Source organism: Pseudophryne corroboree, chromosome 6, assembly GCF_028390025.1.
Source record: "Pseudophryne corroboree isolate aPseCor3 chromosome 6, aPseCor3.hap2, whole genome shotgun sequence".
NCBI classification, from domain to species: Eukaryota; Metazoa; Chordata; class Amphibia; order Anura; family Myobatrachidae; genus Pseudophryne; species Pseudophryne corroboree.
Window position 1 is genome coordinate 149,082,158 of NC_086449.1, and position 27,347 is coordinate 149,109,504.

General features: G+C 49.2%; 1 protein-coding gene and 1 long non-coding RNA gene across 2 annotated transcripts in view; one reads left to right on the forward strand and one right to left on the reverse strand.

Moving 5' to 3' along the window:
- FER1L5 (fer-1 like family member 5) overlaps nt 1-27,347 on the reverse strand; it is a 926,196-nt gene that overhangs the window by 702,090 nt on the left and 196,759 nt on the right. The window lies entirely within an intron of this gene.
- On the forward strand, nt 942-26,979 carry LOC134935066 (uncharacterized). The gene is made up of 3 exons (XR_010179872.1): nt 942-1,119; nt 12,533-12,793; nt 26,793-26,979. It is a non-coding gene; the product is annotated as an uncharacterized LOC134935066 (long non-coding RNA).

Genomic DNA, 27,347 nt, shown 5'->3' on the forward strand with positions numbered 1-27,347 from the left:
TTCAAGGTGTGTGTGTGTTGTCTTTATTGGGGTATTTTTTTAGTAGTAGTACTACAGGTACCAGCGGGCCCGTTTTTCCGCCGCATGCTGGTACTTGTGGTTCTCCAAGTACCAGCTTGCGGGGGAGGCTTGCTGGGCCTTGTAGTACTGCTACTAAAAACAATATCAATCACTTTTCACAAAGGCTATCAGCCCCCCATCCGCAGCCTATTGGATGGGGGGGACAGCCTCGGGCTTCACCCCTGGCCCTTGGGTGGCTGGGGGGGGGGGGGACCCCTTGATTGAAGGGGTCCCCACTCCCCCAGGGTACCCCGGCCAGGGGTGACTAGTTGGATATTTGATGCCACGGCCGCAAGGCACTGTATAAAAGTGACCCCCGGCTGTGGCATTATCTGTCCAGCTAGTGGAGCCCGGTGCTGGTTTCAAAAATACGGGGGACCCCTACTCTTTTTGTCCCCCGTATTTTTGGAACCAGGACCAGGCGCAGAGCCCGATGCTGGTTGCTTAAATATGGGTGAACCCCTGTCCATTTTTTCCCCCATATTTCTGCAACCAGGATCGGCTCAAAGAGCCCGAGGCTGGTTTACCTTAGGAGGGGGGGACCCCACGCAATTTTTTTTCAGAAAATTTATAACATTTCCCCCCCGTTCCCACTGAAAAACATGCACGGATCTCATGGATCCGTGCATGCCTATACAAACACGGGATAAAAAAGCAGGTCTGGTTTTTTTTAGCACTTTTTCACGATTTGTATTTTATCACGGCAGTGTTTGGCTATTGTCGGCAGTGTTTGTGTTTTGCACTTTTTAGTAAATTCCCGATTTCTAGCAAATTGCAGGCGTATTTGACCGATGGTGTATTGATTCGTGATTTTTTCCTAGGACTTCCAAAATATTACGAATGCCCTCATCACTGCCGTGATTTTTGCTTAGTAAATTACCGAGATGACACTTTGATGAAAAAACGGCATCTCGGTCAAAATCGGGACCTTAGTAAATATACCCCAATGTCTCGCTTTTGTCTCACCAGCCATGGACGTCGGGACAAATCTGGAGTCAGCCGGTGCATCCACCAGTCGTCCGGCGGTTGCAGGGACCGATGGAGGACCCTCTCGTGCAGGTTAGTCTTCATCGGACCCTGACTGGTCCCGGGGGAGCGCCGTTACTCCCCCGACGCGGATTTAGATCTAGTACTCAGTCCCGGTCCTCTAGCCGGGGCGCAGTACGCGTAGGGTTTCCAGCGAGCGCAGTATACACAGGTATAGGCATTGGGGCACAGACTCTTCCCTTGCCTCCTCGTCCTTAGACTGTGTGTCCTCCTCCTACGGCTTTGCACTGGTCAGGCATCGCAAACGGCACGAGCGCCGGTATTCCACCTCTTCCGCCTCGCAAGTGTCGGTTGCGTCGGACACTGTTCACTGCGCCAACGCGGCAGTGCACCGTGCTCTCCGGCCCTGGGTCCGGGAGCGGATCCGTAAGGGCCAATATGTCAATATTTTGCTCTTACTAGCGATGCTCGTATAGCCTTGCTTTCGGCTAAGCAAAAGGGCCGGGGCAGCAAGGACGCTTTGCGCTCCTACCCGACTTGAGTTAGGTACATGTTGATCTTTGCGGCGTGTTATTTACAGACGCGCCCGGATGAACACTTTAACATCGTGCGCCATCAGTTCCTTATACACGTGCTGCACCATAAGTACGAAGGGTCGGCTTGGCGACGTTACTGTGAGGACTTCCGGCGCAAAACTGCACGGGCGGCAGATCTATAACTTCGGTAAAAAGGATGTGGAATTGTGCTCGGAGCGGCCACAGGGTTCGGCCGGCGCTTAGGACTGTGGTACATCGGGACGTTGGGCTCAACGACCTGCTCTCGTTCTGCCGGCTTTCGAGGGGTTCCATCGAGCGCGGGGCATAGTTAATGCTTCGCTTTCAATACTGCCCAATACGGCTTGGGGCGGCGGCAGCGTTTTGTCACTCCTACATCAGCTGTGGCAGAGGCCACGGGATCAAGGACTGCCCCACTCCAGGGCACGGGGGTAATTCTGGCCCGCAGACCCGCGGCCCCAGGCGCTGGCCACAGCCCCCACCCCAATTAGACTACGGGCGCTCCTACCCTGGCTGCGACGGTACCCGCGGCCGGTGGACGCCCTATTCGTACACTCTGGTTTTGCATCTGGTTTCCCCTTGCCGATGCATGGACTGGCGGGTCCCGGGGCTAGTACGAACTTGCGTTCGGCTCGGGAGTTTCTGGCCGTGCTCCGGCAGAAGGTTGCGGCGGCAGTGTCGTTGGGCTGGATGATGGCCTCTTCCAGGAACCCCACCCCCCCACCCCACCCTTACCAGATTGGTCTTGTCCCCCGTAGGCATAGTGCCCAGGAAGTCCGTGGGCGAATTTTGACTCATCCGTCTTTCCTGTCCTTTCGGATCATTGATTAATTAGGCTATCCCTATTAGCAGGTAGGGTCGTTTACCTATCTGAAAGTTTGATTCGGCCATAGACGCCATTCGGTCGTTTGGTCCGGGGCCGGTGATGTGTGAATTGGACATCGAGTCAGCGTTTCGCTCCTCCCGCTGCACCCTTTCGCCTTTCGATTTAGGGGTTTTCAACTGGATAATGGCTACTACATTTATCGCTGCCTCCCCGTGGGGTTTTCTCTCTCTTGCGCATACTTCAAAAGGTGCAGTTCTTTCCTCCGCTGGGGTATGCAGCAGGGATGGGCGAGCGGGGTATTTCGTACTTCTTGGACGATTTTCTTTTATCGGCCCACCTGGCTCTGTTCACTGCGTCGTCTTGCTGCAGAGGGCATTGGCAGGGTCCCCTGAGCCTCCTTGTTTACCTCGGGATTCAGATGATATGGTCGGTGGTCTCTGTAGGCTCCTTGGGGACAAGGTGTTGCGTCTTCACGATGATATCCTCTGTGGGCTCGCCGTGGGCAAGCTTACTCTACAACAGGCTCACTCCTTCTTGGGCCTGTTTCTTTTTGCTTGCAACGTTACCCCCATGGGTAAGGATTTTCAGTAGGAACTTGGAACGGGCGACAGTTGGGATTAGACGCCCGCATCATTTTTTTGGTTTAGCACTAGAGGGATTTACGATTTGGGACGAATTTATAGTTCGTTTCACCACCTCCCTGGAAGCTTTTCACGTCCGCCTCTGGTGCTTGCGTTTCTGGCTGTTGCTGGATATTTTTTCCCATACTGGGCGCAGTGGAGCTCTGGCGCTATGCCCTGCGTAATAAGCAGGTGGTCTGCTGGTGCGACAATTTGGCCGTGGGTTTTGCCATCATTAGGCAGGAGTCCACATCCTTGCCGGACTGCGGGTCTTCGCACAGATAGTCTTGCTATGCGGGGTTGAACGACATTACGTTGCGAGCCAAGCATGTCCCGGCCGAGCGCGACGAAATTGATGATACCCTTTCTCGCGGCAACTAGCAATGGTTTAGGCAGTTGGCTCCTGCAGCTCTAATCCAAGGGGACTTCTGTCCTGCTTCTGTGTGCGGATTGGAGGATTTAGCCCACAGGTCTTTGGCTCCTGCAACTTGCGCGGATTATCTGCCCGCTTGGGAGCGGTGGAGTCGTTACCTTCTGGAGAGGGGCCATAGCGGTAAGACCCCTCACAAGGCAGATGGCCCATAGTTGCATTGGATTCGGGATGTCTGGGATGGTGGCAGAAGGCCGATCCCTGAACATCCGGGCAGCAGGCCCTCAGGGATGGTGGCAGAAGGCCGATCCCAGAACATTGGGGGCAGAAGGCCCTCCAACATTTAGGTTATTATTTCAATTATACTTTTGAGATATTTTATTTTCATGTGCTCTCCGCTTTCTGCTATGTGTGATTAATATGTCAACCGTCCCTTCGTTAGAGAGGGACTTTTTTCATCCCAGTTTAGATTTAATTGGCCTTCCTTTCAGTTCATAAAAGCCGTCGACGTACGCCCCGACGGTTTGGGGTGTAGGATTCAGCGCTCACGATACGAGGATACGGGGATACCATACGGGGATACGTGGTTCGCCTCTTCGTGGCGGCCTTTACGATGGCCTTCCACGGTGCGTTCAGGATGGATGAGCTGGTGTCCGTCTCTCTGACTTTTGCCTCGCCCATGCTGGTGGCCCACATCGTCGTATGCCCCGACGGTTCGTGGTGTCGGATTCAGCGCTCCAAGACTGACGTAGCCGGCTGGGGGGCTGTGGGTTCGAATGGGTCAGGCTCGTGCGCGGAGCATTTTGTCCGGTTGCCGCAGCCCAGGCTTATTCGTCCGTACGGCCTCCAACGCCCACCGGGTGGCTCGTCCATTGTGACGGTTCCCCGTTGACCAGATATCAATTCCAGTCAGTTTTGGGACGTTGTCTTTGATACCTGGGTCTATCTCCGGCCGACTATGGGACTCACTCTTTCCGCATCGGCGCTGCGTTAGCAGCCGCTGCGGCGGGTTGGTCCGAAGTCGAAGTCCGGGCACTGGGTAGGTGGAGGTCTGGTGTAGTCAGACGCTGTATCAGGCTTTTTCCTCCCAGTGCGCCCCTTTGAGGACTAGCCGCTCGTCGCAGTTGCACTTTGCGATTGCGGGGGCCTTGAGGAATTTTTGTTTTATCGTTGGTTTTAATTACGGCTTTTGCCGGCTGACGAAGTTTTGCGTTTTTGCCTCAAGTCAAATTGGGCGACCCCCCCCTCTGTTAGGGACGCAGGTTAGATTACCCATTTTCTCCATACCATATTTCATTTATTACCCTCAGTCACACCCTTCTTTTGCAGGAAGGCGGCTAGACCCACGCTTTATATGGCTTGTCGGCCGTAGCTTTGTGTTCTGTTTTATTTAGTTTGGGTTGAGTTTAGTTTTCTTCGTGTTATGCTTTGATTAGTGAGTGGAGTTTTCGGTTCAGGTGGCGGTGGCAGGTTGGTAACCTGGCAGTTGGCCGGTTTCTGCACATTTATTTTAGTTTAACTTAAGGACTTTATTGTTAGTAAGTTCGGGGGAACTTTTAGGTATTTTTATAGTCTTAGTATTAATTTATGGGCACCACCGTACCTGGTGGCCCATATGATAGACCATAAACATGTGTGGATATCGGGGCCGGAGGCCCAATTTTTTTACCCCATAGGGGCGGAGCGTACCTCCGTCCCTACAACTGTTGGTGGGCAGGGGTAGTGGCAGAAGGTCGACCCCTAGCCTTGGATTTTGGAATTCCGATGTCTGGGATGGAGGCAGGAGGCCGATCCCGGAACATCTGGGGCAGAAGGCCCCCTCACACATATGTTTTTATTGCTCGGGATCAGAGGCGTATCTAGCACGGAGCGAGCAGGGCACGTGCCCTGGGCGCCGTGGAAGCCCCAAACAGAGGGGGAGCCACTGGCACGGCCCGCTCACCCCATGCGACAGGGATTCCGCCGGCGCTACCTGCGGCGCTCTCCCTGTCTCCCCGGCTGCTGTGCCTGTCACACTGGACAGGTAGCGGCAGCCAGGAGCCTCCCCTCACCCTCCTCCTCCTCCCTGCACATTGTACTGTACGCGATCGCGCGTGCGCGACCTCGGAGGTGCGCACGCGCGCGCGGCCTTAACAGGTGAGCGGGCTTTACAATTATGTTTATATTTTTTTTCTGTCGGGAGAGGGGGGTGCGGGACAGTGTGTGTGTGTTTATTGTGTGTGAGTGTGTGTTAATTGTGTGACTGTGTGACAGTGTGAGTGTGTTAATTGTGTGTGTGTGGGACAGTGTGAATGTGTGTTAATTGTGTGTGTGTGGGACAGTGTGAATGTGTGTTAATTGTGTGGGTGTGTTAATTGTGTGTGTGGGACAGTGTGAGTGTGTGTTAATTGTGTGAGTGTGGGACAGTGTGCGTGTGTGTTATTTGTGTGTGTGGGACAGTGTGCGTGCGTGCGTGTGTGTTAATTGTGTGTGTGTGTGTGGGACAGTGTGCGTGTGTGTTAATTGTGTGTGTGTGTGTGGGACAGTGTGCGTGTGTGTTAATTGTGTGTGTGTGTGTTAATTGTCCCGGCGGTTATTGGCGTCTGTAGTGTGCGCCCCGTCCTCCTCCGCTGCCGCTGACAGGAGCGGCGGTGTGCGGCTCTCCCCCTCCTCCGCCGGCTCCGTCCTCCCGTCGTGGCCCTGCAGTGTGTGGTCTCCCCAGCAGCAGCAGGTTAGTCTCTCTCTCCCCCCGCCTCCTCCTCCTCCTCCCCCCCCCTCTCTCTCTCTCTCTCTCTCTCTCTCTCCTCCTGTGGATTGAAGTTTGTAAGTATCATTTTCATTTTTAGATGTACCCCTATTGGATTCTACTGGACAAGTGGACGTGATCGGCGTGGGATGTAGGTAAGTAATCTGTCTCTCAGTTTTACAGGTACCCCTATTGGATTCTACTGGACAAGTGGACGTGACCGGCGTGGGATGTAGGTAAGTAATCTGTCTCTCATTTTTACAGATTCCCCTGCTGGATTCTACTGGACAAGTGGACGTGACCAGCGTGGGATGTCGGTAAGTAATCTGTCTCTCATTTTTACAGGTACCCCTATTGAATTCTACTGGACAAGTGGACGTGATCGGCGTGGGATGTAGGTAAGTAATCTGTCTCTCATTTTTACAGGTACCCCTATTGGATTCTACTAGACAAGTGGACGTGACCGGCGTGGGATGTAGGTAAGTAATCTGTCTCTCATTTTTACAGGTACCCCTATTGGATTCTACTGGACAAGTGGACGTGACCGGCGTGGGATGTAGGTAAGTAATCTGTCTCTCATTTTTACAGGTACCCCTATTGGATTCTACTGGACAAGTGGACGTGACCGGCGTGGGATGTAGGTAAGTAATCTGTCTCTCATTTTTACAGATTCCCCTACTGGATTCTACTGGACAAGTGGACGTGACCAGCGTGGGATGTAGGTAAGTAATCTGTCTCTCATTTTTACAGGTACCCCTATTGAATTCTACTGGACAAGTGGACGTGACCAGCGTGGGATGTAGGTAAGTAATCTGTCTCTCATTTTTACAGGTACCCCTATTGGATTCTACTGGACAAGTGGACGTGACCGGCGTGGGATGTAGGTAAGTAATCTGTCTCTCATTTTTACAGATTCCCCTACTGGATTCTACTGGACAAGTGGACGTGACCGGCGTGGGATGTAGGTAAGTAATCTGTCTCTCATTTTTACAGGTACCCCTATTGAATTCTACTGGACAAGTGGACGTGACCAGCGTGGGATGTAGGTAAGTAATCTGTCTCTCATTTTTACAGATTCCCCTACTGGATTCTACTGGACTAGTGGACGTGACTGGCGTGGGATGTAGGTAAGTAATCTGTCTCTCATTTTTACAGATTCCCCTACTGGATTCTACTGGACAAGTGGACGTGACCGGCGTGGGATGTAGGTAAGTAATCTGTCTCTCATTTTTACAGATTCCCCTACTGGATTCTACTGGACTAGTGGACGTGACCGGCGTGGGATTTAGGTAAGTAATCTGTCTCTCATTTTTACAGATTCCCCTATTGGATTCTACTGGACAAGTGGACGTGACCGGCGTGGGATGTAGGTAAGTAATCTGTCTCTCATTTTTACAGGTACCCCTATTGGATTCTACTGGACAAGTGGATGTGACCGGCGTGGGATTTAGGTAAGTAATCGGTCTATCATTTTTACAGATTCCCCTATTGGATTCTACTGGACAAGTGGACGTGACCGGCGTGGGATGTAGGTAAGTAATGTGTCTCTCATTTTTACAGCTACCCCTATTGGATTCTACTGGACAAGTGGACGTGACCGGCGTGGGATATAGGTAAGTATGTGTGAGTGTGTCAGTGTGTTTTAATAAATTTTTACTGTCACGGTGTGTGAGTTGTGTTTTTATTTGGGTATTTTTTCTGTTGTAGAACTACAGGTACCGGCGGGCCTGTTATTTCCCTGCATGTTGGTACTTGAGGTTCTCCAAGTACCAGCAAGCGGGGGAGGCTTTCTGGGCCTTGTAGTTCCACAACAAAAAACAATATTCTTTTTTTACTTACACGGCTATCAGCCTCCCATCCACAGCCCACGGATGGGGGGGACAGCCTCGGGCTTCACCCCTGGCCCTTGGGTGCCTGGAGGGGGGGTGACCCCTTGATTTAAGGGGTCCCCACTCCTCCAGGGAACCCCGGCCAGTGGTGACTAGTTGGGGGGGGGTAATGCCACGGCCGCAGGGACCTACATAAATGTGTCCCCCGGCTGTGGCATTATGTCCCTGGCTAGTGGAGCCCGGTGCTGGTTTTAAAAATAGGGGGGGACCCCTACATCTTTTGTCCCCCGTATTTTTGGAACCAGGACCGGACTAAGAGCCCGATGCTGGTTGTCTAAATACGGGGAACCCCTGTCCATTTTTTTCCCAGTATTTAAACAACCAGGACCGGCTCAAAGAGCCCGAGGCTGGTTATACTTAGGAGGGGGGACCTCACGCAGTTTTTTTTTTAATTTTTAACCCATTCAGACCCTTCTCCATTAAGTTAATGGAAGCCCTGGACAACAAAATTGCATTCATGTCCTCCTCCCACTCCCTTCCCAGTCCCAAACACAAATTATTATTATTTTCTATAAAAATGTACAATATATCACAAGTATGATGAGCAGGCATGCAGCGGGCATTGGCGGCTTTGGACTGAGTTGCAAATTAGTGGCGGAGGGCTGGGCCAGTTGATGGTGGGCGAGTTTGTAAGCCATTGGTGGTGGCAGCGGGCATCGGCTCAGAGGCAGTAGCGGGCATTGGCTCGGTGGCGGTAGGGGTCATCGGCAGGATTCGGCAGACATTATGGCTGTAGTGCCTCACCGCACGTCACTGACCTCACCGCACGCCACTGGTGTGTGGGACAGTGTGCGTGTGTGTTAATTGTGTGTGTGGGACAGTGAGTGTGTGTTAATTGTGTGTGTGTGGAACAGTGTCAGTGTGTGTAAATTTTTGCAGTCCAGTGTGTGTGTGGGGGAGAGGAAAGTATGAGAATGTGTGTGTGTAGTCTGAGTGGGTGTGTGTAGGATTTGAGGGTGGCCAGTCTGTGTGTGTGTAATCAGTGTGTGTGGGATGTACTAATGGCCATTTACCGAAGAGAGATATGTATTAAACCACGGGCACTGAGATGCCCTTCTCACTCACCATCCAGCTGGGTGGGCGAGCCGGGCGGGTGGAAAGCCAGCAGCAGGGGCAGCATGCCGGATATCAGCAGCCGAGGGTGGGGGCTGTAAGGCACGTGCGGAGCCCAAAGCCGGAGATCAGCAGCATGTTGACCGGCAATAAGCAGCTTCTGCTTCCGCGTTCAACATGCTGATCTCCGGCTTTGGGCTACGCAGGGTTCGGGGGATGGGTGTCCTCTGCCGGTGTACTGCAGCTCCGGGGGTGCGGGCTCCGGAGGCTTTCAGCACTGTTGAATATCCAGCTGCCTCAAGTATGTACAGCCCGCACCCTCTGCTGCTGATATCCGGCATGCTGCTGCTGGCTGTCCTCCCGCCCGGCTCGGCCACACAGCTGTATGGTGAGAAGGGCATCTCAGTTCCTGAGGTTTAACACATATGCCTCAGAAAATGGCCTCTGCGGTAAACGATACTAATGCTTACCGTGACAGTAACAGCGGGGAGGAAGGCGCACATCGGGATCCTGCAGCATGAAACAAGAATCCCTTCGGAGCGCAGCAGACCACACTGAAAAAGGTGCATACCCGGTGCGGTGCTCTGCATCCCGGGTGGTGCCGAAGATGTGGAGTGTCGGAGGTGGCAGAAGCGCCGCAGCTTGGGGTGAGAAACCGCTGCAGCCCTTCCGCTGCTAAACTCTGCAATTAGTCTATTAAGGGGGTGGGCTCCCCTCATCATAGTGCCCCACAGGCCATGTTAATTCTGGGGGTAGGATCCCCTAACTCTATAATGGGAATTTTGGCTCATATCATGTGCTGTAACGTGAATTTTGGCTCATACCGTGTGCTATAATGTGAATTTCGGCTCATACTATGTGGGGTAATGTGAATTTTGGCTCATTCCGTGTGCTGTAATGTGAATTTCGGCTCATACCGTGTGCTGTAATGTGAATTTTGGCTCATACCATGTGGAGTAATGTGAATTTTGGCTCATACCGTGTGCTATAATGTGAATTTCGGCTCATACCGTGTGCTATAATGTGAATTTTGGCTCATACCGTGTGCTATAATGTGAATTTTGGCTCATACCATGTGGGGTAATGTGAATTTCGGCTCATACTGTGTGCTATAATGTGAATTTCGGCTCATGCCGTGTGGGGTAATGTGAATTTCGGCTCATACTGTGTGCTATAATGTGAATTTCGGCTCATACCGTGTGCTATAATGTGAAAGGGCCACCAGTACTAGATAGTATAAGGGGTCCTACTACACTGAAGGACACGCCCCTTTTGAGTGACCGCGCCCCTTTTCCGGAGAGCGCGCGCCTAATTGCTATCTGCACTCTTTCATTCCGCCTTCAAAAATTCAACTTCGACCACTGCACCTACATCTGTACATACACACCCTGACATCTTTATATGCAGTGACACCGGTGGCGTCTGCACATACTTTCCTTTTGTATTTTTTTTATTTTATTATTATCATTTTATTTATTTATTATTTTTATAAAAAAAAATTATTATTTTTTTTTTTTTGGGGGGGGGGGGGGGGGGGGGGCGCCATTATTGATCTTGCCCTGGGCTCCAAAAACCCTAGTTACGCCTCTGCTCGGGATGGAGGCAGCAGGCCGATCCCGGAACATCTGGGGCAGAAGGCCCCCTCACACACATATGTTTATTGCTCTATTTTGTCATATAATTTTGGATCACCCTTATTAAGTTGTTTATCATGCTTAACCGTTCTTCTCCCCGCCACCTTAGTTAGAGAGGGAAGTCTGCATTTTTAGTTTTAGTATTAATAGGCCTTCCTCTCAGTCGAAATAAAAAGCTGACCCCTTTCACGCCAATTACGGTTGTTGTGTCTTTATTTACTAGGATAAGTGTGCTTGAGTGGCGTGCGGATGCATCTGACGTGTGAAGTTTATGTAGTTGAAAAGGGTACCACAAAATCAAATTGTTGAATATCAAACTCTCCCGTTTCCCATTTGCAGTTGCATACATTCGCAAACCGAAATGTGTACTCATTCACATGGCTTACTTCACGTATATAGCATTATCTTAGCATACTTAAATACAGAATGTGAACTGCCAATTGCCTCAAAGTTTTCATTTTCTCTGCATCATATAGTAACTGACCAATCAACAGCAGGTAGACTATATAAATATTGGCAATTCAGGACAACACGCCATTGGCATCATGCAAGCTGCCGTCACTATTAGGGAGCTGACACTCCTCACCTCATAGATGGACCACCGCATGGGCCGCACTGGCCCCTATGTGCTGAACACTGTAAAGCATGTGGCCTACGCGGAGGTCCGTCATAAGATCCGCCTGCGGATGGGCACAAGACGCAGCATAGTGCAACTTGAATGGCGGTGGTCTGATCTCTGTCGCCGCCCTCCGGTATTTCTGTCTCGCCTATGTGAGCGGATACGCGCCCGTAAGTAGATATATGCACTCTTTGCATATTGTAACATTCCCGTGTGAATGTACTGAAAGTGTGTTTAATTTGCATGTGTACTGAGAGAGATAAAGCAGCAGGCAGTAGCGTGCGCATGTTTTGATGTGTACAGAGGGACTAATTCAGATCTGAACACTGAGTTGCGTTTTTTGCTGCCCTGCGATCAGACAGTCGCTGCCTACGGGGGGAGTGTATTTTAGCTGTGCAAGTGTGCGATCGCATGTGTAGCAGAGCTGCACAAACTGATTTTGTGCAGTCTCTGCGCAGCCCAGGACTTACTCTTCCAGTGCGATAGAATCATGACGATCGGGGCCAGAGCTGACTTCAGACACCCTCCCTGAAAACGTTTGAGCCGGCCCGCGTTTTTCCGGACACTCCCTGAAAACGGTCACTTGCCACCCACAAAAGGCCGCTTCCTGTCATTCTCCTTGCGAAAGCCCGTACGAATGGATAATTCGCACCATCCAGTCACTGACCGGTGAAGCCCGTTGTACCCGTCTGACGTGCCTGCGCATTGCGGTGCATATACATGCGCAGTTTGGATCTGATCACCTGCTGTGCGAAAGCGCACAGCAGCGATCAAATCTGAATTAGGCCCAGAGACTGTTATAGTGGTAGGTACATGGATCCTAAATAACATTAAATAACAAAGAATAAATAAATAACAAAGAAATAACAAAATAAATAAATAACAAAGAATGATGTGCTCTGTTGTAGTAATTTGTTCTTCATATTATTATTAATATTGATTTGAATAGTATTATTGTTATTAATATCATTATTACTAGTTGTTGTTTTTTTGTTTTCTTTTTAACCAGACCAAGCAAGTGTGGCATCCATTTTGAATGTTAGCATTTTGAATGATTGAGGGTTTTAAAATGATGATACGTTTTTTTTTACATTTTAAATGAAGTACATTTAATTGACTGGTTAATTATATAAATAATGTTTACGTAACACATGAATGTTACAGGATAAATAAAACTATGTTCCTCTGTGTTCAGATCACAATGACAACAAGGTCGCCAACACGGAGGCCCCTCGCCTCCACCATCCCCCTCCCAAAACCCCTCCCCCTCTCCACCTCAAGCCCCTCCCAAAACCCCTCCCTATCTCCACCTCAACCCCCATCCCCCTCCCAAAACCCCTCCTCCTCTCTACCTCAACTCCCTCCCAAGCTCCATCCCCCTTCCAAAACCCCTCACCCTCCAGCCCTCCAACAAAGAATGAGGAAGAGGCAGAAGAGGCTGGAGTGAATGGGGAAAGTAAGCACAATAATGTTGTTTTTTAATATTTTTTTTTTTTAAACTGTTTCTTATATAACGCAGTAATAAAAGACAGACATAGAGGTAATAAGGCCCTGTTTGCAAGCTTACAATATATAGGGAATTAAGAAGGATACACAATGATAGGCACTATCTAGAGCAGGCATTCTCAACTGCGGTCCTCAAGGCAGACCAACAGTGCAGGTTTTAGTGATATCCAGGCTTCAGCACAGATGGTTAAATCAAAATAACTGAGCTACTAATTAAGTCACCTGTGTTAAAGCCTGGATATCACTAAAACCAGGACTGTTAGTGTGCCTTGAGGACTGAGGTTGGGAAATACTGATCTAGAGCACATGTTCTCAAACTCGGTCCTCAGGACCCCACACAGTGCATGTTTTGCAGGTCCCCTCACAGAATCACAAGTGAAATAATTAGCTCCACCTGTGGACCTTTTAAAATGTGTCAGTGAGCAATTAATACAGCTGTGCACCTGCTGGGTTATCTGCAAAACATGCACCGAGGACCTATGATCTAGAGCAGGCATTCCCAACCACGGTCCTCAAGGCACACCAACAGTGCAGGTTTTAGTGATATCCAGGCTCCAGCACAGGTGACTTAATTGGTAGCTCAGTTAATAAGATTTTACTTACCGGTAAATCTATTTCTCGTAGTCCGTAGTGGATGCTGGGGACTCCGTAAGGACCATGGGGATTAGCGGCTCCGCAGGAGACTGGGCACAACTAAAGAAAGCTTTAGGACTACCTGGTGTGCACTGGCTCCTCCCACTAAGACCCTCCTCCAGACCTCAGTTAGGATACTGTGCCCGGAAGAGCTGACACAATAAGGAAGGATTTTGAATCCCGGGTAAGACTCATACCAGCCACACCAATCACACCGTATAACTCGTGATACTATACCCAGTTAACAGTATGATAACAACTGAGCCTCTCAACAGATGGCTCAACAATAACCCTTTAGTTAGGCAATAACTATATACAAGTATTGCAGACAATCCGCACTTGGGATGGGCGCCCGGCATCCACTACGGACTACGAGAAATAGATTTACCGGTGAGTAAAATCTTATTTTCTCTAACGTCCTAAGTGGATGCTGGGGACTCCGTAAGGACCATGGGGATTATACGAAAGCTCCCAAACGGGCGGGAGAGTGCGGATGACTCTGCAGCACCGAATGAGCAAACTCTAGGTCCTCCTCAGCCAGGGTATCAAACTTGTAGACTCTTGCAAGAGTGTTTTAACCCGACCAAGTAACAGCTCGGCAAATTTGTAAAGCCGAGACCCCTCGGGCAGCCGCCCAAGAAGAGCCCACTTTCCTTGTGGAATGGGCTTTCACAGATTTAGGGTGCGGCATTCCAGCCGCAGAATGTGCAAGTTGAATCGTGCTACAGATCCAGCGAGCAATAGTCTGCTTAGAAGCAGGAGCACCCAGCTTGTTGGGTGCATACAGGATAAATAGCGAGTCAGTTTTCCTGACTCCAGCCGTCCTGGAAACATATACTTTTCAGGGCCCTGACTACGTCCAGAAAACTTGGAATCCTCCAAGTCCCAAGTAGCCGCAGGCACCACAATAGGTTGGTTCACATGAAAAACTGATACCACCTTAGGAAGGAATTGGGAACGAGTCCTCAATTCCGCCTTATCCATATAAAATACAGATAAGGGCATTTGTATGACAAAGCCGCCAATTCTGATACACGCCTGGCCGACGCCACGGCCCACAGTATGACCACTTTCCACGTGAGGTATTGTAGCTCCACGGATTTTAAGTGGCTCAACTCAATGCGACTTCAGGAAATCCAACACTACGTTGAGATCCCACGGTGCCACTGGAGGCACAAACGGGGGTTGACTATGCAGCACTCCCTTAACAAAAGGCAGTGAAGCCAGTTCTATTTTGGAAGAAAATCGATAGAGCCGAAATCTGGACCTTAATGGAACCCAATTTTAGGCCCATAGTCACCTCTGACTTGTAGGAAGTGCAGAAAGCGACCTAGCTGAAATTCCTCCTTTGGGGCCTTACTGGCCTCACAGCACGCAACATATTTGCGCCATATGCGTTGATAATGGTTTGCGTTCACTTCTTTCCTAGCTTTAAATAGCGTAGGGATAACTTCCTCCGGAATGCCATTTTCCTTCAGGATCCGGCGTTCAACCGCCATGCCGTCAAACGCAGCCGCGGTACGTCTTGGAACAGACAGGCCCCCTGCTGCAGCAGGTCCTGTCTGAGCGGCAGAGGCCATGGGTCCTCTGAGATCATTTCTTGGAGCTCTGGGTACCAAGCTCTTCTTGGCCACCCGGAACAATGAGTATAGTTCTTACTCCTCTCCTTCTTATTATTCTCATTACCCTGGGTATGAGAGGCAGAGAAGGGAACACATACACCGACTGGTACACCCACGGTGTTACCAGAGCGTCCACAGCTATCGCCTGAGGGTCCCTTGACCTGGCGCAATATCTTTGTAGCTTTTTGTTGAGGCGGGACGCCATCCTGTCCACCTGTGGCCTTTCCCCACGGTGTACAATCATTTGGAAGACTTCTGGATGAAGTCCCCACTCTCTCGGGTGGAGGTCGTGTCTGCTGAGAAAGTCTGCTTCTCAGTTGTCCACTCCGGGAATGAACACTGCTGACAGTGTTAACCCATGATTTTCCGCCCATCGGAGAATCCTTGTGGCTTCTGCCATCGCCGTCCTGCTTCTTGTGCCGCCCTGTCGGTTTACATGAGCGACCGCCGTGATGTTGTCTGACTGGATCAGCACCGGCCGGTGTTGAAGCAGGGGTCTAGCCTGACTTAGGGCATTGTAAATGGCCCATAGTTCCAGAACATTTATGTGTAGGGAAGTCTCCTGACTTTTCCATAGGCCTTGGAAGTTTCTTCCCTGTGTGACTGCCCCCCAGCCTTGAAGGCTGGCATCCGTGGTCACCAGGACCCAGTCCTGTATGCCGAATCTGCGGCCCCCTAGAAGATGAGCACTCTGCAGTCACCACCACAGCGACACCCTGGCCCTTGGAGACAGGGTTATCCGCCGATGCATCTGAGAATGCGACCCGGACCACTTGTCCAACAGATCCCACTGGAAGATCCTTGCATGGGACTTGGCGAATGGAAATTCTTCGTAAGAAGCTACCATCTTTCCCAAGGCTCGCGTGCATAGATGCACTGATACCTGTATTTGTATTAGGAGGTCTCCGTCTAGAGACGCCAACTCCTTGGACTTCTCCTCCGGGAGAAACCCTTTTTATCCTGTTCTGTGTCCAGAACCATACCCAGGAACAGTAGACGCGTCGTAGGAACCAGCTGTGACTTTGGAATGTTCAGAATCCAGCCGTGCTGTTGTAGCACTTCCCGAGATAGTGCTACTCCGACGAACAACTGCTCCCTGGACCTCGCCTTTATAAGGAGATCGTCCAAGTACGGGATAAGTACTTTAGCCATTACCTTGGTAAATACCCTCGGTGCCGGGGACAGACCAACGGCAACGTCTGGAATTGGTAATGACAATCCTGTACCACAATTTTGAGGTACACCTGGTGACGAGGGTAAATAGGGACATGCAGGTAAGTATCCTTGATGTCCAGTGATACCCTGAAATTTTCCAGGCTTGCAATAATCGCCCTGAGCGATTCCATTTTGAACTTGAACCTTCGTATATAAGTGTTCAAGGATTTCAATTTTAGAATGGGTCTCACCGAACCGTCTGGTTTCGGTACCACAACATTTTGGAATAGTAACCCCGGCCTTGTTGAAGGAGGGGTACCTTGATTTCACCTGCTGGAAGTACAGCTTGTGAATTGCCGCCAGTACTACCTTTCTCCGAGGGCAGCAGGCAAGGCTGATGTGAGGCAACGGCGAGGGGGAGTCGTCTCGAACTCCAGCCTGTATCCCTGTGATACTACTTGCAGAACCTAGGGATCCACCTGTGGGCAAGCCCACTGATCCTTGCAGTTCCCGAGACGCGCCCCCACCGCACCTGTCTCCACCTGTGGAGCCCCAGCGTCATGCGGTGGACTCAGAGGAAGCGAGGGAAGATATTTGATCCTGGAACTGGCTGACTGGTGCAGCTTTTTCCTTCTTCCCTTGTCTCTGTGCAGAAAGGAAGCGCCTTTGACCCGCTTGCTTTTCTGAAGCCAAAAGGACTGTACCTGAAAATACGGTGCTTTCTTTAGGCTTTTGTGAGGAAACCTGAGGTAAAAAAATTTCTTCCCAGCTGTTGCTGTGGATACCAGGTCCCAGAGACCATCCCCAAACAATTCCTCACCCTTATAAGGCAGAATCTCCATGTGCCTTTTAAATGCAGCATCACCTGTCCACTGCCGGGTTTCTACTACCCTCCTGGCAGAATGGACATTGCATTAATTCTGGATGCCAGCCGGCAAATATCCCTCTGTGCATCCTTTATATATAAGACAACGTCTTAAATATGCTCAATGTTAGCAAAATATTATCCCTGTCTTAGCGTATTAATATTATCTGACAGGGTGTCAGACCACGCTGCAGCAGCACTATTTATGCTGAGGCAATTGCAGGTTTCTTTATATAACCTGAGTGTGTAAATACAGACTTCAGGATCGCCTCCTGCTTTTTATCAGCAGGTTCCTTCAAGGTGGCCGTATCCTAAGACGGCAGTGCCACCTTTTGACAAACGTGTGAGCGCCTTATCCACCCTAAGGGATATCTCCCAACGTGACCTATCCTCTGGCGGGAAAGGGTACGCCATGAGTAACTTTTTAGAAATTACCAGTTTCTTATCGGGGGAAACCACGCTTCTTTACACACTTCATTCATTCATCTGATGGGGGAACAAAACAGTGGCTGTTTTTTCTCCCCAAAAATAAAACCCCTTTTATGTGGTACTTGGGTTCATGTCAGAAAATGCGTAACACATTTTTTCATTGCCGAGATCATGTAACGGATGTTCCTAGTGGATTGTGTATATGTCTCAACCTCGTCGACACTGGAGTCAGACTCTGTGTCGACATCTGTGTCTGCCATCTGAGGTAACGGGCGTTGTTTGAGCCCCTGATGGCCTTTGAGACTCCTGGGCAGACGCGGGCTGAGAAGCCGGCTGTCCCACAGCTGTTACGTCATCCAGCCTTTTATGTAAGGAGTTGACACTGTCGGTTAATACCTTCCACCTATCCATCCACTCTGGTGTCGGCCCCACAGGGGGCGACATCCCATTTATCGGCCTCTGCTCTGCCTCCACGTAACCTTCCTCATCCAACATGTCGACACAGCCGTACCGACACACCGCACACACACAGGGAATGCTCTGACTGAGGACAGGACCCCACAAAGTCCTTTGGGGAGACCGAGAGAGAGTATGCCAGCACACACCAGAGCGCTATATAATGCAGGGATTAACACTATAACTGAGTGATTTTTCCCCAAATAGCTGCTTGTATACATATATTGCGCCTAAATTTAGTGCCCCCCCCTCTCTCTTTTTTTTTTTGTGTAAACTGTTTTTATTAGTCAAAGCAGCAGACAAAACACTACAGCAATACATTTCAAAAACAAAAGAAGGGAGAACAAAAACATCACGTAACATATATTCAGCAGTACGCTACACATAGAGCGCCCTTAGTAGAAAAATGGTTTGTCTGCATCATTGACAATGTTGAAATTTATAAAAGAGGAGCATATTAACAAAAACTGCTTAGAAAATGGGAAAGAAAGACAAAGAAGAGAAAAAGGAGAGAGGAGAAGCAAGGGGAAATTAGGATGGGTAGAGTCAGGTGTGAGAGTCTGCGCAGTAGGGGCAGACCAATTGGGGAACAGAGGGGTATCACCTTCCAGTTATGAGTCTGAGCCATATTATAGAGACGACATTGTCAGAATATGAATATGGTTATGTGTATTGATACAGGTATAAATGTGAGCATGTTTATAATTATGAGAGGGGTTATATCGTCGTGTAGGACCGATACAACGGTGTGTCCTTAAAGTCGTACCAGGGAAACCAAACAGCTATAAAATTAACTGTTTTCCCGGATGAGAAGGAGACTAGGTCTTCCATGTCTAAAAGGTAGTCTACCTTTGTGAACCACAATTTAATCGAGGGTGGAGAGGTGGATCTCCAAAGGATTGGAACCACCGCTTTAGCTGCGTTGCTAAGGTGTCTTAACAGGGAATGTTTGTAGGAGTGTGATCCTTCGGGGGTATGGTTAAGGAGCCAGAAACCTGGGTCTTTCGGGATCTCATCTCCCACTATCTGTTCGGTGCATTTAAATACCTCTGCCCAGAATGGAATTATAAGAGGGCAATCCCACCAAATATGTATAAAACTCCCTGGGGCTCTCTTGCATCTCCAACACAGATTCGAAAGAGAGGGGAACATTTTATTGAGGACACGAGGAGTCCTGTACCACCTATATATAAGTTTATAAAGGGTCTCTAGTGTCGAGATGCATAAAGAACTCGCCTGGGCGTTCTTAAATACGGAGACCCAGTTGATCTGCGTAGGTAACCCTGACAATTCCTTCCCCCAGGAAGCCAGGAAGGTAGGAGGTTGTGGGGAAAAGTTTTCCATAATCATCGTATAAATTTGTGAGATAGTATGCGTGGGTGAACTGGGAGAGGTGCATAGTTTTTCAAACCCGGTGAGGTCCCTAGTTATGTCAGAGAGGTTCTTAAAAGATGATATGAAATGGTGAACCTGCATGAACCTCCAAAACTCAGCACTATGCAGGTTCCAAGAGGACTGTACATCTGAAAAGGAGCGTACCCTACCCGAGCTCACCAGCTGACCAACTCTAAAAATCCCGGCTTCTGCCCATGAGGCGAAAGCAGTCCCTCGAAAGCCAGGGGCAAATTCGGAGTTACAGAGAAAGGAGGTTAAGGGGGACCATTTTGAGGATATGTGACTCTGGGATCTCAGCTTGGCCCATAGTTTGAGCGTGGGGGAGACCGTGGGGTGTGAAACCTTCGGGAGGGTGGGAAGCCAAGGTGCAATTTCAATATAATGTGGGAGACAGCCCTCCTCTAGGAGGACCCATTGTTTGCGGTCTTTGGCACGCGTCCATTCCAGAATCCTATTCAAGTGCACCGCGTGGTAGTAGTTGGGAATATGTGGGAGTTGTTGCCCCCCTTGATGTTTTCTCCTGAACAAAATATCATGTTTAAACCAGGGTGTTTTACTACCCCATACAAACGCGCGAATAAGACTCTGGACGTCTCGGAGCCAAAGCAGGGGGATGTGTATCGGAAGGGTCTGGAGGAAGAATAAAATCCTAGGGAGAGCATTCATTTTGACAACGTTAATCCTTCCGAACCAGGATAGTCTTAGTTTCTTCCATTTCAGGAAGTCTAGGCGAAGCCTAGTCAGTAAGGGTTTAAAATTTAGGGAGAACAATTTGGATAAGTCGTTGGTCAGTAACACCCCCAAGTATTTTAGTTTATGATCGTGCCAGGTGAAAGGGAAGTCCTGTTTCAGGCTTTCTACTATAGCAGGAGGAGTAGTTAAATTCATGTCAATAGATTTGGAATAATTTATTTTGAAGTTAGAGAGGGCTCCAAACCTCTCAAATTCTGCCATCAGGTTTGGCAAGGAGGTGACCGGATTCGTGATTATGGTGAGTAGGTCATCGGCATATAATGCCAATTTGTATTCGGTCCCCCTTACCAACAAGCCCGAAATGTTTGGGTTAGCCCTAATACTTCGAGCTAATGTTTCCATGCAAAGGACGAAGAGCAATGGGGATAACGGGCATCCCTGTCGTGTGCCGTTGGAGATTGAAAAGGAGTCAGAAAGGGAGCCGTTAATCCTAATTTTAGCGGACGGGGAGGTATAGAGGGATAGGATTCTATGAAGACAGACGCTGCCCAGTCCCAGATGCTTCAACATACCGGCCAGAAAGTCCCAGTCCACTCTGTCAAAAGCTTTTTCGGCATCGGTCGACAGTAGGATTGATGGGGATGAAAACCGTCCGGCATAGTGAATCATGCTAAGCACTTTAGAGGTATTATCCCTAGCTTCTCGGCCTAAAACAAATCCAGCTTGATCACCGTGTATCAAGCCAGGTAATAATAGTTTAAGGCGGTTTGCAATCAGTTTGGCGAAAAGTTTTATATCTATATTTAATAGTGAGATTGGCCGGTAACTAGAGCAAAGACTGGGATCTTTACCCTCCTTAGGTAGAACTGCAATATGGGCTTCAAGAGATTGTGGGGAGAAAGACGATTGATCTGATATGGTGTTAAAGGCTCTTGTGAGTATAGGTATTAATTTCTCTTTAAAGGCTTTATAGTAGGCAATAGTATATCCATCAGGGCCGGGACTCTTACCATTAGGAGAGGATTCAATAACTTTCTGAACCTCCTCAGTAGAAAACGGGGCATCTAGGTCTTCTACTTCTGTTGCTGTTAGTGTGGGGAAATGTAAGGCCCGTAAGTAGTCAGCTATGGCCGTTTGATGGGTTGACCTATCAATTCTTCCGGTTGGGCCAGAGAGGTTATACAGAGTGGAATAGTATGTCCTGAAGGCCCTGGCTATGTGGGATGTCTGGTGTTGGGATTGGCCATGATTATTTTTAATAGTATGAATAAAAGTAAGAGCACGTTGTTCTCTAAGTGCTTTGGCTAGTAGTTTTCCAGGCTTATTGCCCCACTGGTAGTACCTGCTACGGCACTTCCGATAAGAAAACTTGACTCTATCAGTGAGTAACTTATTCAGGTCCCCCCTAGCTGTTTCGAGATCAGCATAGTGTTGTGGAGTTTGGGATTTTTTGTGTAGAAGCTCGAGAGATTGTATTTTAGACAGTAAATCACCTCGGAGTTTCTCTCTCTGCTTTTTGCGGAAGGATCCTATTTGAACACAAACCCCCCTACAAATGTAAGAGTCTAAAGCGTTGTCAATTCGGGACTTACAGTCTGCGTCCTGCAGGAAAGTGTCGTTAAAACGCCAGGACCATTGGCGATGTGTGTTGGGAGGTAAGCGTATGGTGAGGTTAACCGGGGCATGGTCTGACCATACAATCTGTCCTATAGAGGCATCAGACAGGAGGTGTAAATATCGATGACTCAAAAATAAATAATCAATTCTGGAATAAGTCTGGTGTGGGTGTGAGAAATAGGAGTAGTCTATATCAGTAGGGTGTGTCAATCTCCATGTATCGATCAGCTGGTGCTCAAGCAGGGCACGTCTCACTCCCCTATGCTCCCTCTCTGGCCTACAGGAAATCTTTTTAGAATTGTCCTGGCGGGGATCCAGGGTCCAATTCAGATCGCCTCCCATCACAACCACCCCCTCCAAAAGAGGTTCCGCATCTTCTAGAACTGAGGATATAAAGGAAGGTTGTTTAGCGTTAGGAGCATATATATTCAAGAAAGAGAAACGTTGACCATGTATATCGCATTTCACCAGCAACCCCCTACCTTCAGCTATTCTGTGGGAGGCAACATTGAGGACAGGCAGACGGCGAGCTAATAATATGGCTACGCCTAGTGTCTTACCAGCAGAGTTATTAGACAGGAACACATGCGGATAATAGTGACATTTTAGGGACGGTACGTGTCCTATCTTGAAGTGTGTTTCCTGAATAAATGCAACGTCAATTTTCTCATCTCTAAGCCATTTGAGAAGTTTAGATCTTTTTTCCGGAACATTCAGCCCTTTGACGTTAAGAGTAGTTACATGTAGATCATTCACCCCCATTATCAAACGAATTTAATCGCTTCACCTTAGTCTTCTCTACGGCAGACCCTGGGAGAGGTGAGGAAGGAACAGCGAGGGGGGGGGATAAGAAAAAAGAGAAAGCAAGGAAAGGGAAAGAAAAAGATGCGGCGTGGGAAACCCCGCCAAAAAGTACTTTGACAATAAACAAAAATGATACTAATACAAAAAGGACTGCTGCAAAAAGGACAGGAGCGGAATCCTGCAGACTCCCGATCCAAAGGAACAAGGGATGCAGCATAGTGGGGTTTTATGGGGGGCTCAGGACAGCGACCACCCCCAAGATAGAAACTAGATAAATATTTGGTATTACCGAGGTGTGCACTAGGCACATGTGAAATAAAATAAAATAAAAGATTTTTTTTTTTTTAAAGAAAAATAAGGTATAGAAATATATAAGTATATATGCTTGTATAAAAGCGTACAGACAATCCTTAAATTATCAAACCAGGATTCATGACACCATAGCATCTGCACACTATTATCCAATTACAAAAAACAAAAAGCAAAACAAAAGGACCAAAAAACAAAAACCGATCTCACGTGTGAGCTACATATAGCACTATTAAGAGAGAAAAAAACTCAATGTATAACATATGTGGCAAATAATTTTATGTCCATTCAGGACGATACTTCTCATTCAGAAAGGCTTCGAAAGTCGTGGACCAGAAATGGCACCCCGCGTCCGTGGGGAGCGAACTTGCTGCCACGCGTCATCTGGAGGGAGTACAATAGGCAAGTCCGGCAGGTGGTAAAAAGCTTCCCAATCTGGCACCGGAACCGGGGGGATTCCCAGGATCGTGAAAAAGGCCTGTAAATCTGAAGGTCTGGTGAGACTTGCGGTTTTACCGCCATGGGAGACCTGGAGGGAGAAAGGGAAGCCCCATCGATATTTCAGCTCGAGTTTCCTGAGAGAATCTGTAAGAGGTTTCAAGGCACGACGTTGTTGTAAGGTCGACCAGGCAAGGTCAGGAAATATCTGAATCTTGTCGCCTTGAAAGTCAATGCTGTCCAGTTGAAGGGCCGACCTCATTATTTCCTCTTTTTGGGCGTAGTAATGGAGCCTACAGATAACGTCTCGTGGTCTGTCGGAGGGTAGGCCCCGAGGACGGAGGGCTCTGTGAGCTCTATCGAATGTAATGTCCGTGTTCGGATCTAGGTCAATAAGTTCCCCAAATATCTTAGATAAGGCGGCTACCAGGTCTGTTTGTTGGACACTCTCAGGCAGGCCCCTGACTCTAATATTATTCCGCCAGCCGCGATTATCCATGTCCTCAATGCGTGATTTTAAGAAGGAGATATCATCCCGTTGGTGAGATAGCACTTCCCGAAATTTAGTCAAAGAGTCCATAGTAGACGATTCATGGCGTTCCAGGACATCAACTCGAGTCACGATTTGAGACATATCTTGTCGGAGCGCTGTCACTTCCTGAGTGATGGTGGATAGTAGACGAGTCTCCAAGGCTGAGAAGTCCTGTTTCGTAGGAAGTGACCTTACATGAGACAATATTTCACTTATCTCCGCAGACAGAGAGAGGGCCTGTGGGGGCTCCGGAGTCCCAGGGGAGGCCATGTCGTCCACCGGGTTGCGTAAACTCGGGGAGGTCGGGACGTTAGAAGGAGCAGCGGGGGTTGAGGTTGGAGAAGTTAGGAACTGACGTAGATCTGATGAGCGTCGATTCGCGGGGGGTGGAATCGCGTCCGGCTTGGTCTTGGCCTTTTTTTTTTTTCTTTATCCCCTTCACCATGAGATCGGTCTTTAAATAAAGCGGTTTAAAATTACACTTTCACATATCCTCGGCACTGCGAAGATTGAGGGCCGTCGCTGTGCAAAAGCCCCCACGTGGTCTTAGGGTAGCATCAGGCAGGCATGTGTAAGGCTAGGGGCCCATTCGTCCACTTGCAGTGGTGGAACACCTGATATAACCCGATGGGGGTGTGGCTGCGGGACCTCAGGCCACTGAGCAGGGAGTCCGCCAACGCCTAACAGAATTAATAGATGGATGGCTGGCTGGCTGGATAAACGTGTGAATGGGTGAGGGGAGCACTGTGACCAGTTTTATAGTTCACCAAGGCCTATATGTCCTAGCCCTGTGGGTCTCCTCCCCCTCTCATACACCCAGGTGCCTCAGAGTATCTGTCCAGGGGTCGCAGTCCCGCTCAGCAGTTTAACTGCAGAGAGAGCTCAGTACCTGTGGGTTGTTATAAGATGGCCGCCGAGCGTCTTCCAGCGCCGGCCCGCTCGTCGGGTTGCCAGGTCCCCGCCGGGCGGATAAACATCAGTAGGAGCCGGGGACAGGGAGACACATTTAGCCGCGGCTGGCGGCCGGCGGTAGCAGAAAGGACGGAGCTCCGTACAATGTCCACGGCACGAGCAGCGGGTCCCGGAGCCGTCCCCGGCCTAATGCCCAACTCGAGGCCCCGGCTTCTCCCAGCCCCGTAGGCCGCAATCCGCGGGAGCAGTTAAAACTGCTCCCCGATTCCGCGGCACTTCAGGGGTCCCAGCCGGGGGGCACAGGGAGGGCAGCAAAAGAAGCAGGGCGGCTTAGGAGGTTCAGAAGTCAGGATTTTGGGCAGTTTGGTCTATGGGTCTCGGGAGCTCTCGTCAGACACGTCTGCCTCCTTCAGCACCCAGACCACGCCCCCCCCCTCTCTTTTTAACCCTTTGAGCCTGAAAACGACAGGGGAGAGCCTGGGGAGCTGTCTTCCAGCTGCACTGTGAAGAGAAAATGGCGCCAGTGTGCTGAGGGAGAAGCCCCGCCCCCTTTTCGGCGGACTTTCTCCCGCTTTTTCTGTGATACTGGCAGGGGTAATTTTACATCTATATAGCCTCTGGGACTATATATGATGTATATTTTGCCAGCCAAGGTGTTATTTATTGCCCTCAGGGCGCCCCCCCCCAGCGCCCTGCACCCATCAGTGACCGAAGTGTGAGGTGTACATGAGGAGCAATGGCGCACAGCTGCAGTGCTGTGCGCTACCTTGGTGAAGACAGAAGTCTTCTGCCGCCGATTTTCCGGACCTTCTTCGTGCTTCTGTCTCTGTAAGGGGGACGGCGGAGCGGCTCCGGGAACGAACACCAAGGTCGGGTCCTGCGGTCGATCCCTCTGGAGCTAATGGTGTCCAGTAGCCTAAGAAGCCCAAACTACCACCTGTTAGGTAGGTTCGCTTCTTCTCCCCTTAGTCCCTCGCTGCAGTGAGTCTGTTGCCAGCAGATCTCACTGAAAATAAAAAAACCTAAATATACTTCCTTTCTAGGTGCTCAGGAGAGCCCCTAGTGTGCATCCAGCTCGGCCGGGCACAAGAATCTAACTGAGGTCTGGAGGAGGGTCTTAGTGGGAGGAGCCAGTGCACACCAGGTAGTCCTAAAGCTTTCTTTAGTTGTGCCCAGTCTCCTGCGGAGCCGCTAATCCCCATGGTCCTTACGGAGTCCCCAGCATCCACTTAGGACGTTAGAGAAATTTTGATTTAACCATCTGTGCTGCAGCCTGGATATCACTAAAACCTGCATTGTTGGTGTGCCTCTTGAGGACCGAGGTTGAAAATGCCTGATCTAGAGCATAGTGGGCACAACAGATTGCAAAGACAGTCCTGATGGGATATAATTAGATATGAATGCTTCTGTAGGTCATGTGGGCGCTTCAGGAATTTGATAGCTTGCCTGAAGAGGTGAGTTTTGAGGGAACGCTTGAAAGTTTGGAGTCTAGAGGAGAGTCTTATGTTTGGGAGGGCATTCCATAGAGCGGGTGCTGGCCAAAGAAGGTCCTGCAATTGTGAATGGGAGTGAGTGATCCATGCAGATGAGAGGTCGAGTTGGGTGATATTTCGAGATAAGCGCATATGATTAATTGTAGTTTGGAAAACAGCTTTATATGTGAGTAGAAGTATTTTAAATTGAATACGGTAGAATATGGGAAACCAATGGAGGGACTGACAGAGTGGATCCGCAGATAATGAACGTCTTGCTAGGAAGATTAGCCTCGCAGCTGCATTCATAATGGACTGTAGTGGTGAGAGTCTTTTCTTGTTAAGACTAGGAAGGAGACTAATACAATAATCATTGCGGGAGATAATGAGCGCATGGATTTCAGTGTTTGCAGTGTTATGTGTAAATACAGTTGTATTTTAAATGTGTTTTTTAGATACATGTAACATGAGATAGACTGAATGTGTGGCACAAATGACAGTTCAGAGTCAGGGATGACACCTAGACAGCAAGCATGTGAAGCGTATTTTTTCTTAAATTTAATATTGCATTCTGATTTCAAATACCAATATTTTTCTCTTTTTCCTACTTTTTACAGGCTGTGAAGTTGGAGATCAAAAGGCTCAAATTCTCCAAGCCCTCCAATCAATGGAGGGCCATACCAGGGCCCTGCCGGGCAACATTGTTCATTTAAAAAAAATATTCCAATAATGTGTTTTTTTTCCACAAAAATGTTGTTTAACTAAAGTTTTATAACAAACAAAATAAGTAAAAAATTAAATATACCTATTGTGTGATGTTTTTATTTGTAGAAAAACATATAGCGGTATATTCAATGCATTTGTCGGAATGGATCCAACAACCCCTATTCAAATCTCATCTCAATTCAACTTTTTCAAGTCGAATTGAGATGAGGGACCCAGAGGAGGAGGCGGCGGCGGGGGGGGTAGCGGCGGGGAGACCAGCGGGGACAGCCGCCGGCAGATAGAGGTGATCAGAGTTACAGTAGCGCTGTAGGAGGATGTCACACAGCCCCCCGACCTCACGGCAGTGTCCACCCTGCTCCGACAAGCGTGACCTCACTTGCTGGAGCCGGGTGGTGTGATGTTTTTATTTGTAGAAAAACATATAGGGGTATATTCAATTAGCGTTG